Consider the following 11,614-nt stretch of genomic DNA (forward strand, 5'->3'; position numbering starts at 1 on the left):
TCTCAGCACAGCAGCTCTAGTAGCTGTGGTCTCAATCTCATGCTATTTATAGCCTCTGCATATCCAGGCAAAGTGAGACTGCATTCACTTTCATAATTGCATACATTAGGTGTGTGTGTGTGTGTGTGTGTGTACATACGTATGAGGGGATTCTCTCCACCCACAGGATGTCAGAGATGCCACAAAGGAAATTCTGGGGAAGGTGAGCAGACAGCTAGAAAAAAGAGGGAGAGGGGGGGGGTAGAACCCCTAGTTGTCAAGCAGCATGGAGGCAGAGGGGAGGAGTGGATTGGAGTGATGAAGGAGTCCCTTGAACAGAGACAAATAGAGGCAGAAGGAGCTTGAACCATGAAAGCGGATTTGGGAGGCTGAGACCGTGTGAGAGTGAGTGAGAGTGTGAGCGAGTGAGAGAGAAATGACTGTGCTCAGTCCTGACAGCAGGTTACCGGCACTAGCAGCCAAATAGACTGCTTCTCTGTGTGTTTAAGACACTGCTGCAGTCTGCCTGCCTCAGTCAACGTGCCTCATTGCACTGCACAGCTCCCCACTCCATCTACAGGAGAAGCCAGAGTAATAGGTGACAAAGAGCCTCATCACACACAGCAATGAGAGGGTTCAGCAGAGCAGGGTCCTGGTACAACAACGCAAATCACTCATCTCCAACTGACAGACTGTGGCAGGGGAGAGTGAGGGAAGAAGAGTGACAGGAAATACAGAGGAGAGAACAGAGGAAGTGAGGAAGACGTACAGAGAAGAGAGGTTGTGGGGTGAAGGGCTGTCCCGTGCTGCTGTGGTAAAGGCTTCAGGTAGTGAGTGCATACATTGTTCTACTTTTCCGTACTGGTCCCGTGGGAGTTGTTTCACTTGGACACTAAACATGAATAATGGAGCCACACCCCGCGGCCATCAGACTCTACTGTACACCAGCCAGCACTGCGAATAATCACACACACACACACACACACACAGCTAGCCTGTGAATAATAAAACACAGACTTACATTAGCACCCTCCACAGAGACTCACATGCAAGCTCACACAGAGAGTGGAATTGAATTCTCTTCCTCATAAATCCTCTAAAGATATAGGCTAGGCCCCTGATGAGACAAAAAAGGCAATTGTGGTAGGCTACAATTCATGAATATCTTCTGATATTATCTTTGTCTCAGAGAAAGAGATTATGTCAATAAAGATATTCAACAAATGAAAAGCAGAATAAATAAACAGCCTTCATTGTAATGAAGGCAACGAATTCTTGACAGGGAAATGAAAATGGTCATATGGTGCAGACATTAGGGTTTAGTGAGTGCAAGACTGCAAGTCCTCGAGCTCCAGGTCAGGACAGTGTGCTGAAGTGTGTTATAGCTCCTCTAGTCTCTACATATGGCCTAGATTCACACAGCCCACATCAAGTCAGATCACACTCAACATACTGTCACACAGCCAGAAAGACACACACAAAAGATGTAGCCAGAACAGACACGCTGGCATCATATACTTTTATATTCAGTTCTTTTCTTAACGACTTTGTATGAGCGGAGCTGTTTAGAGCTCATCTCAGAGGCAAACCATTCATCATTACTGATATAAAGAATCCTTCTCTCAATGACATTATTATACCACACAGGGTTGCATGCTGTCTCCCTCTCTCACATAGGTGCCAAGACGCCAAGCAACGTGTGGACAAGTCTTCATTAGAATCTCAAGCAACCAACATTAAGAAACACATTTAACAAAATGAGGGCAAGAAAGCAAGCAGATGTCTCAATGCTCAAGGGTGTGAAGACAGGAAGGGTTGGAGAAAACTTAAAACATGTCCAACAGTGGTAAAATTAAAGCCATCTTATCCTACGCCCACTGACTGCATTATAAAGTGACTAGAGTGGCAGGCAGAATTGATCCCATTAAGAGGAGTGTGCAGAGAGAAGAGGGATAGGTTACATGAGAGATTCCCCTGATAGGCTGAGAAATGGAGTGTGTGCTGTACCAAGAGGCCTCTTTTTGTCTGACCTGCATAAAAAGAGGCCATCAGAGATGTGTGTGCGTGAAAATCTATGAGATCATAGGCCTAGTAAAAGATGCTTAGAGAGGATTTCTGCAAAGTAAACTGCAAATGCTTGCAGAGGCAGCAGTTGCAGGGAGCCCTGTGGAGCAGAGAGCATAGAGACAAGGCCAACTTGTTGTTTATGACTCAACAATAGCCTCACATACTGTGGGTGAAGATAACCTCATGCACAAACACTGGTCCAGACTTAAACTCAACATAAATACAGGCCATTGGCATTTCCATGTCTATGATGGAACCATAGCTAGACTCTTGTTAGCTATGTGCTTTGCAATGCATGACAGCTCAAGACAAAGCATTGCGGTTAGATCAAATTAGTCACATACACATGGTTAGCAGATGTTATTGCGAGTGTAGCGAAATGCTTATGCTTCTAGATCCGACAGTGCCGCAGCATCTAACAGGTCATATCTAACAGGTAATATCAACAATTCCACAACAAAACCTAATACACACAATCTAGTAAAGGAATGGGATAAGAATATAAAATATATGGACGAGCAGTGACAGATCGGCTAAGATGCAATAGATAGTGTAGGATACAGTATATACAAGATATGTAAACATTCTTAAAGTGGCGTTATTAAAGTGACTAGTGTTCCATTTATTAAAGAGGCCAATGATATTAAGTCTAAGTAGGCAGCCGCCTCTCTGTGTTAGTGATGGCGGTTTAAGAATCTGATGGCCTTGAGATTGAATAACAGCTTCTCTCTCTCTGTCCCAGCTTTGATGCATCTGTACTGACCTCGCCTTCCGGATGGTAGCGGGGTGAACAGGCAGTGGCTTGGGTGGTTATTCAATTGATGATCTTTTTTGCCTTCCTGTGACATCGGGTGTTGAAGGTGTCCTGGAGGGCAGGTAGTTTGCTCCTGGGGATGCGTTGTGCAGACCTCACTACACTCTGGAGAGTCTTAAGGTTGTGGGCGGAGCAGTTGCCGTACCAGGCGGTGATACAGCCCGACAGGATGCTCTCAATTGTGCAGCTAAAAAAGTTAGTAAGGGTTCTCAGTGACAAGCCTCCTGAGGATGAAGAGGCGCCGCTGCGCCTTCTTCACCACACTGTGTGCGTGTGGACCATTTCTGTTTGTCGGTGATATGTACACCGAGGAACTTGGAAGCTTTCCACCTTCTCCACTGTGGTCCCGCCGATGTGGACAGGGGGGTGCTCCCTTTGAGGTTTCCTGAAGTCCACGATCTATTTTGTTTTACCGACATTGAGTGAGGTTATTTTCCTGACACCACACTCCGAGTGCCCTCACCTCCTCCCTGTAGGCGGTCTCGTCGTTGCTGGTAATCAGGCCTACTACTGTAGTGTCGTCTGCAAACTTGATGATTGAGTTGGGAGGCATGCATGGCCACGTAATCATGGGTGAACAGGGAGTACAGGAGGGGGCTGAGAATGCGCCCTTGTGGGGCCCCAGTGTTGAGGATAAGCGAAGTGGAGGTGTTGTTTCCTACCTTCACCAACTGGGGGCGGCCCGTCAGAAAGTCCAGGGTCGAGAACCAGGGTCTCAAGCTTAATGATGGTGGAGGATACTATGGTGTTGAATGCTGAGCTGTAGTCAATGAACAGCATTCTTACATAGATATTCCTCTTGTCCAGATGGGATAGGGCAGTGTGCGTGTAATGGCGATTGCATCATCTGTGGACCTATTGGGGCGGTAAGCAAATTGAAATGGGTCGAGGGTGACAGGTAGGGTGGCGGTGATATGATCCTTGAATAGTTTCTCAAAGCACTTCATGATGACAGAAGTGAGTGTTACGAGGCGAAAGTCATATATCTCTACTACTCTCTCCCCTCTTTTCAAACATAAACAAACGGAACAAAACGGGATGGGCTCCTACCTGAATAGAAACTAGTTTTCAGGGCAAAACATTTAACTGTTTGGACAAACGATAACACCCCAGCCAGGTCAGGCCCAGCAGATGTCAAAGTCCAGGGAAACATGAGCCATGGAGCGGGAGCAAAGAGTAGCATCGCATGGCAGAGGTTAGGGTGCTGGTAACCCTAGCCTACACAAATGTAGGATTCATTTAGGATAACCCTAAATCACAATATTGATCCATAGGTGAAAGGGATCTGGGTACATCCCACTGTGAGGACCTCTAATGCACTGTTCCATCTGAAACCATTCAACTAAGCTACATGAAGGCAGGAGCTACTCCTGAAGCATTTAAACACAAAATCTCACTGCCGATTGGTACTTATGACACTAGGAGGCCGTTCCTTCTCTTGCTAGAACAAAAGTGGTACCACCTGCTGCGTGCCGACCCGATAGCAACGAACCTACGGATTCTACTTTTAGGATCGTAATGCTTGTCAGTGGCTAACAACTTGACGTTTGTGCTCTTTGATTGGCTCAAACTTCACATGGAAAGCCAAAATTAAAAATAAAAATTAAAAAAAAGGGCATTTTCACCGTACATCTACAGATGAGCCAGTCACACTTAATATGCAATGTAGGCCATAGGATGGTAGCTAGCGAGCCAGTCACACTTAATATGCAATGTAGGCCATAGGATGGTAGCTAGCTAAGTGCACAGACGCAATGCACAAAACACTATCTACTTCCTCCAAGCTAGCTAACCACTGTAGCTAGTATTGACATAATCAAATCACAATGGATTAGCTAGTTTCTATTAAAAACGTCTGCCCGTGTTAGCTAGCTACGGACACTGCACTGTTGTGCTAGCTAGTGAATATGCTAACATTAGCTAGTTATCTAAACATTCGGCTATGGGCTGGCACTGGCAGTATGGGATTATGGAGAAAAAAAAGCAACATTAGCACAAATAGCTTGGAATCTAGACCATAAACACGGATAGGCATTGCCAAACAACGCTACTGCAACCTTCTGGTTTAGAGTATTTAAACAAGGCTGAGTGGCTGACGAATTCCAATGTCTTTGCTGTGTGAACACAAAAAAGGGATTGACCGCCGACACTGTTCAGAGGTGCTAAGTACTGTCGGCAGGTAAACGTTTGACAATCCTACCAGTGTTTCTGAGCTTTAATACTCACCCAAACTCTACCCGAGTCCCTGCCTCACCACAATGAGGTTAATGCTGCAAAACAAACCAACCAACACCTAACAGGTTCAGAACATGCAGACTGATTGTCTGGTACATAACATTCCCCAGAGGCTCAGAGGAGTTGGTTGGGGAGGAACTAGCGATGGCAGGGGTTTATTTCCCCCAAAGCTGACCCTGATATAGTAACGCAAAGGCCTGGAGAGATGCAGCAGCTACGCAGCCTGTCAGCAGAATGATGTGTGTGTAAAGAGCAGAGCAGCACTGTTCAGACTGGACATCAGCTCTCCATCCCAGCTAGGTGGCGTGTCCAATAACATACATAAACCACTACAAGAGCAGTGTCTGACAGTCAACTCATTTCCTGAAGCTACTATCTTAGACACAGGAAACTGAATTGTCATACTCAAAATTGAAGACGTTCCAGGAGTTGTGTGAAGTAGTAACAATTACTGCAAATAGTAATTATAGCTATTTATGCAGTGTTAATGACACTGCTAGTTTACACTCAGTACCCCAGTCAAGGACTGAAGAGAGCTTTGAGAGAATTAAACTAGTGCTGCTTGTCTTAGTAATAAGGGTGATAACACAACATGGCTGTACAGTGGAAGGCTTTCACAAAGAACATGACCAGCCCCCCACCATAGCAGAGTAGTCTGAAAGATAGATACTGCAGACAAGCACATCACTAAGCATGCTCAGACTACCAGAGCAATCATCCTCCTTTAGTATCAATCAATAGCTGATGCAAGTTCCTCTCGTTTTCCAGAAACCGTTCTCATGTCTGAGCTCTTGTCTTGGTACATCCTGATTGGCCAGCTAGCCCTTGGATGAGGGCTGCCTTTGGCCTGATTGAACTGCTGCTGAGTCAAACGTGCTACATCAAGTTCAGAGGTGACTTGCAAGCTGATAAAATCATTGAAATCATCTGCTTTCAGGAAGTAAACCTAGCCTATAACCTGCATAATTATCAAAGAGCTCAAAGAGGGTGTCAGGTAAAACTGTTAAGAGTTCATAAATCTAGACACTTGTAAGTGTCTACTGATCCATTGTTGAAAATTCCTCTGTCTTTGATGCTGGTTGTTATTTGAAGTTAGCTTGTACAAGTTGGCCTAAATTCCATCAAACAGCAGATGAAAGTAGATGGCTTCCCCACTGAGACAGATGTATCATCTAGGACTTATTCCGTGTTCCATACAAACAGGTCAGTCTCAACAACAACAGTATAGTTAGGCTATATGAGTCTACCCCCCACGGCCCTATCAGTTACATAACAACCAACATCATTTTCTCTCCCTTTCATTGAGGTCTCAAAATCCAAAGTTGGGCATCTACAATAGAGCTGCTCCTAGGGAAGTGTGGGGAAAGCAGGGAAACCACAGGCTAAAATACAGGACAGGCAAGCAGCATACATCTCTTCACAACACTTCCTGCTAACTAGGTGACCACAGGGCCAGCACAACCTCAGCTCTGTGTGGACAAGACAATGAGAGTCACATATTAATACCACATCCCCAACAGAAATAGGCCAAACAGGCAAAGCCCCTCAATATGGCTGACGTGCAGGCTAGGCCTAGCTACTGACATGACATTTCTATGATATGCCCGCTCCCAGATCAAATGCCATGATCAGAGTCTATGATGCCAAACAACGGTCAGTCCGTCATCCACCATCAATTTAACAGCCAGTCAGGTTAGCCAGCCACAGCCAGTCAGGTTAGCCAGCCACAGCCAGTCAGGTTAGCCAGCCACAGCCAGTCAGGTTAGCCAGCCACAGCCAGTCAGGTTAGCCAGCCACAGCCAGTCAGGTTAGTCAGCCACAGCCAGTCAAATATGTAACAGTGTCTTGATGTGAGCTCTTCTGCATGGCTCAGTCTGGAGGAGGAAGTGACCTTCTGTTCCCATCGGCGCAACATTTATCTTTTGCTCATTAATTCAAATCAGCTCCCACAAACACAAAACCCTGACTGATGCCTTCCAAAGCCCAACATTTGAATAATTAACCATGGCCACCTGACCGTTCACACAACAGGGGGTTGTGCAATGGTGTTCTAAAAGAGGTTGAAAACATAGGAGTAAGGCAACAAGGGATAGATGGCATTCAGTGACTGAGCTTCAATCACCTCTCCTATAAATCTGTGTCTACTATATTGAGCTGTGGAATGTCTCTCGGTGCTGTCTTTAAAGCATCACTTCCTGTTGAGAGTGATTACTGAGATAAAAAAGGTTTGGGTTGCAGCAGGTCTCAGACATGGCAGGCAGCGCTGCTGTCGGCTTGTCAAGTTAACAATGTCACCCTTCTCGGTGACACACACTGCGGTTGACCTGGGAAGGCAACAGTTACTGAAAGTAGTGGTGTGAATGTGATTCTTAGTCAGTAAACCTGTGTGTGTGTTAAAACGATAACCACATTCTACCAAAATCTATGTAGAACCTTTTATAGAAGTAAAGAAGATGTGTGCTTTTACACACCAACGCAAACACTCAATCACACAAATAGCACCTTAGGCAGTTATTCTAATCTGGGTTTTGGGTCAGATTGGTGTAAAATGATTCTCAGCAAGGAGTGAGTGTCTCACTGGGTATCAGTGTGTTTGTGTCAGGCCAGCAGCTGTGCTCTCCTTAGAAGTGTGAGGATCCCTGTGGCTGTCCAGCAGGCCCAGCAGCAGGAAATACATGCCCCTCTCAAGGAGCAGCCTGCCTGGCCAGCCGCTGCCCAGATGGAGATGCTCGCCCACTGTGTTTGTGCCTCAGACCTCCACCACAATGCCCCCATTCTGCTGGGCGGTAGGCAGGGCCGGAGGGGTCTCGCCCTCCCTGTGGGCCCCAACACAACACTGCTCCTTCCTTCCACAGCTGCTGGACAGAGAAGGAGACATAGGAGCAACAGAGGAAAAGAGAGAGCAGGGCTAATATGGCTCTCTGCCACCTCTACTCCCATGTTACATAGAGACCACAGTGACAGGGTTGTTTTAATGACATAGAATAATATGAAGCTGAATGGCTACAAGGCCACAGAAATAATTAGTGCATTGCAGTACACTTATGGTGGTGCTACTAAAACGTGTTATGTTAGTATGACATCGTTCTGATTGGATAACTTAAACTGATCCTAGCATGATCCACCACATACAGAAGCCAGGGGTCAGAGTGCATGTCAACAAACACCATCTAGGCCTAGGCTACTTCTCTCGCCATCTTACTGCTAGATATTCAAGAAACAGAATGTAACTCAAATGCATGCCCCTGAAGTGCCTTGTTGAACGAGACAGCCGGGGGTGTGCGGCAATTTCTTTCTTTCCCAGCCTCTAACAACCCGCACAGGCACCGCTCAGACACACACAACTAACCAACTCATTAACATCAAAACTACATTTCTCCTCTAAAAACAACTATGCCAAGCCAACTTAAACTGACTGAGGATGATGGAGGTAAAAGCAAATAAAAACAGGAACATCTAGGTACGCTAGTCTAGTGCCCACCAGATCATCTTAATGCCATTTTCAATTGAGGACTACACAAATCTACAAATGAAAACCAACATGCATTCCAGAGAGAAAAAAAACAAACATTTGGGAGGAGAAAGAAAGAAATAGAAGGTGGCAACTGTTTAAAGGTCAGGGTCCTTGGCCTGTTGGACAGGCTTAAGATGTCTAATGAGTGTACAGCAGACAGAGCAGCCATCACCTCCCGTCCTGCTGAGTGTGTAAGCTGAAATACTAAATACTTCATAGAGACAAGGGAGAGCAGAAATGAGCTACAGCTGACATCATCTTCTTCAGCCTGCCATGCTCAGTGGCTAATACAATCTACCATCAGTCAATCAATCCATCAGTCGATCAATACTGCAGTGTGAGCTATTAACAAAGAGCAGAGGAAGGTGTATTGGTGGGGTCATGCATTCCGTACCTGCATGGGTCTGCCTCAGTAGATGGGGTCTGTCGCTTATCTCACTAGATAACCATGGTGCATGAATACTGGAGCAAAGCAAAAGATAGACGGGTTGGTTGTTTTGGAACAAAACCGAGGAGTGTGCCAAACAGACAGCGTTGGCTTATATTGTGGACAACGTGTATATTGTGTCCAAGGTTTATAAAATAAAATTACACCATGAGCCTTGTCTCTCAAATACATTGTTACAGTTGCTGGTTAGCTAGCTAGTGAATTTCGACCATATTAGCACTGACATAAAATGAGTTAAAACACCTCAAAACAAGACATGGTATCAATAAAGATGAAATGTGCCACTTACAATTTCCAAATGGTAGTTTGCTTGCAAGAATGACAATCTGGCCATCCAGAATCACAACACACCGACTTCTGCCCCATGGAAGAGTGCACATCATTGTCATGACGTTGTCAGCTAACCTATCTATTCAGCAACTCTGGGTAGCAAAATGGAAGTTTGCTTGCAAACTTCTTAAACAGTGCCTTTTGACAACTGCCTTCATCAGGGTATCAGTAGATGGTCTGCTTGCCTTTACAGATAGAGATGAGAACAGCCCTGTCTTCAATTACTGCATACCAATTCTATACCCTACCCTTATGCCCTAAGTGCATACTTGCTCACTTTCCTTGAGTGCACAAGAGCACACTTTGGGGTAATTGGGATGCAACCACTCACCCAGCCTCCATGTGCCAGGTGGACAACCCAACAAGGCAGCAGAAGGCCTAGCTCAGACAACATACAGAGCCCAAACATGTTGCAGTCTGGTTTCCAGGATCAACTCCTCCCGCCATCTTGATTACAGATTTTTCTCTAATGGAAAACCCAAAGCTACAGTATCTGCTACATTACACTTTGCACTTAATAACCAGATAGTGAAGATGGGGCATTTGTTAGGCAGAGAAGTGATTTTGTTCATTACTCCTCTATGATGCCAAAATTGTTCATGTGACATGTTACCATCCACGACCCCTGAAAAGTAAAACAAAATATTTAACACTGCATTCATTATAGGCTTTTGACACCTGTTTCTTTAAACCTAACTGACAGCACATCATGCCAAGTACAACAATATTATGGTGCGCTGTCACATTCACAATATTATACTTCCAATGGCATGTAAGCTTACAGCCTAACTAATACCAGAAGAGACAACCAAAACAACTGGACATAACCAAATGCTCTAGCTTCTGATTGCCACTATGGCTCATAATGACAAAGACAAGGTTGTAGCTAAGTGTGGCAACAATGAGTTGAGGCTACATGGTTTCAGACAGGCATGCCACAGCACGCGATAACATGGGGTTACATTGCAACATTTGTAATGATAGGGACAACAATGTTAGAAAACGTGTTGACAGATGATTGACTATCACAACATCCTCAATAAACCTAAATCACAACAATGAACAAATTGACAGATATTAGTCTGGAACACAGAACCATATTCACTCACAACAGTGTAACTACATTGAGCTGTGCACGAGGCCAGGCGATTAACAATACAATTCAGGCATGCAGTGACACATTTTTCCTTGCAGACAATAACATACCCACTTCCTGTTTTCGTTGTCGTTTTTGCTGAGCTGTCAGCGGCCACAACACAAACAACCCGTCAAATAACCCTTTGGTTCCATCAACTGGCTGACCCTCCTGGTCGCGGCACCAGTCAGTCAATGTGACTGATCGAAGGAATAATTATGTAGCTAATAATGTAGCTAACTAATAGCACCGGTTAAATAGGTGGAGCCGTTGAACAATTCAAAACAACTTGGAATTACATCTAATAGATGTAGCCATAACGGCGGTAAGAAACTCTGTTCAAAAACACAAAACCGCCTAATATTTCAAAATATTCTCAAGCTTTCCTGTGCTGAGATGGTGTGCTGCAGCACGGCGATAGAGACACTGCTTGAGTGTACAACAACTCACCGTAAGATATCGCTTTATGTCGACCAGATGTCTTTACAACTTAACGCAGCAGGCCATGAAGATGATGTCTGTTATTTCGAGCATCCAGTTTGTCTACCGTAAAAAGAAGAATATCCCAATTTGACGTTTGGACGCTCGCTCTATGCGGAGTTCGCACAGGCCTCGTAAATGAAATGGATGGCCTCCTCCTCCTTCCAACCAGCAGCAGTACGCATGCGCTAATTTATTGGCAGCAACACACGGGGAATTTCAGCTGACTGAAGAAGTGTGAGCTGTGAGCACGACCTTGTGGTCAAACCAGTGATGTGGAAGCAAAAAATAACATCTCCCTAACAAAATGCGGCCAAGTTGCAGTTTGCAGGAAAAAGATATCGAGAGAAGAATACCTAATGGTATGGTCCTTCACTACTGATACGTCATTAACTCTTTTTTTTAACCATTTGAATGAAATGCCTGATCTTGTTAAATGTTCTCCAAGGCAGTATCAATTCTGATGATTTTCACCACCTTTGCATGCATTAATCTCAAAGCTGCCACCACTAAGCATAATTAAAAATGTATGGCTTTCCCATTAGAAATGTAAAAAGAGAAACAGAGGCAAACTTTTGACATCATCCCAGCACAGCACAGGCTACATTGTAG

General features: G+C 44.9%; 1 protein-coding gene across 1 annotated transcript in view; it reads right to left on the reverse strand.

The window, feature by feature from the left end:
* LOC120048143 (tyrosine-protein kinase CSK) overlaps positions 1–11,159 on the reverse strand; it is a 45,117-nt gene extending 33,958 nt beyond the window's left edge. Inside the window, exon 1 of the mRNA XM_038993877.1 lies at positions 10,973–11,159. The gene's annotated coding sequence lies outside the window, so the exon portion shown is untranslated. The remainder of the gene's footprint in view (positions 1–10,972) is intronic.
* Between the last annotated feature and the right edge of the window lie 455 nt (positions 11,160–11,614).

The sequence above is a fragment of the Salvelinus namaycush genome, chromosome 1, assembly GCF_016432855.1.
Source record: "Salvelinus namaycush isolate Seneca chromosome 1, SaNama_1.0, whole genome shotgun sequence".
Taxonomy (NCBI): Eukaryota; Metazoa; Chordata; class Actinopteri; order Salmoniformes; family Salmonidae; genus Salvelinus; species Salvelinus namaycush.